Genomic DNA, 326 nt, shown 5'->3' with positions numbered 1-326 from the left:
CATTTTATTGAATTATCAAATATATAAATAATTACTATCTAATATTTCCAAATTATTGGCTTTTAACACTTCTTTTAACATTTTTTTTAAAATGTATTTATTCTCAATAATTAAGATCACGTACAATGAATTCATTTTTCAGTATTTATTAATTAATATATTTTATACTTTTTCTTTATGTGAGGTAAATCAGGCAATACCACTCTCCAATTTAAGAAGTTTGAAGCTGCATTCGTTACCAGCATTGGAGAGTATATGGAAAGAGCCAACTGATCATGTACGTCTACAAAGTCTGAAGAAAGTAAAAATTCATGGTTGTCATAAAT

The sequence above is a fragment of the Theobroma umbraticum genome, unplaced genomic scaffold (assembly GCF_002168275.2).
Source record: "Theobroma umbraticum cultivar Fairchild unplaced genomic scaffold, ASM216827v3 scaffold_67.0, whole genome shotgun sequence".
NCBI classification, from domain to species: domain Eukaryota; kingdom Viridiplantae; phylum Streptophyta; class Magnoliopsida; order Malvales; family Malvaceae; genus Theobroma; species Theobroma umbraticum.
This window is presented reverse-complemented; position numbering follows the sequence as displayed.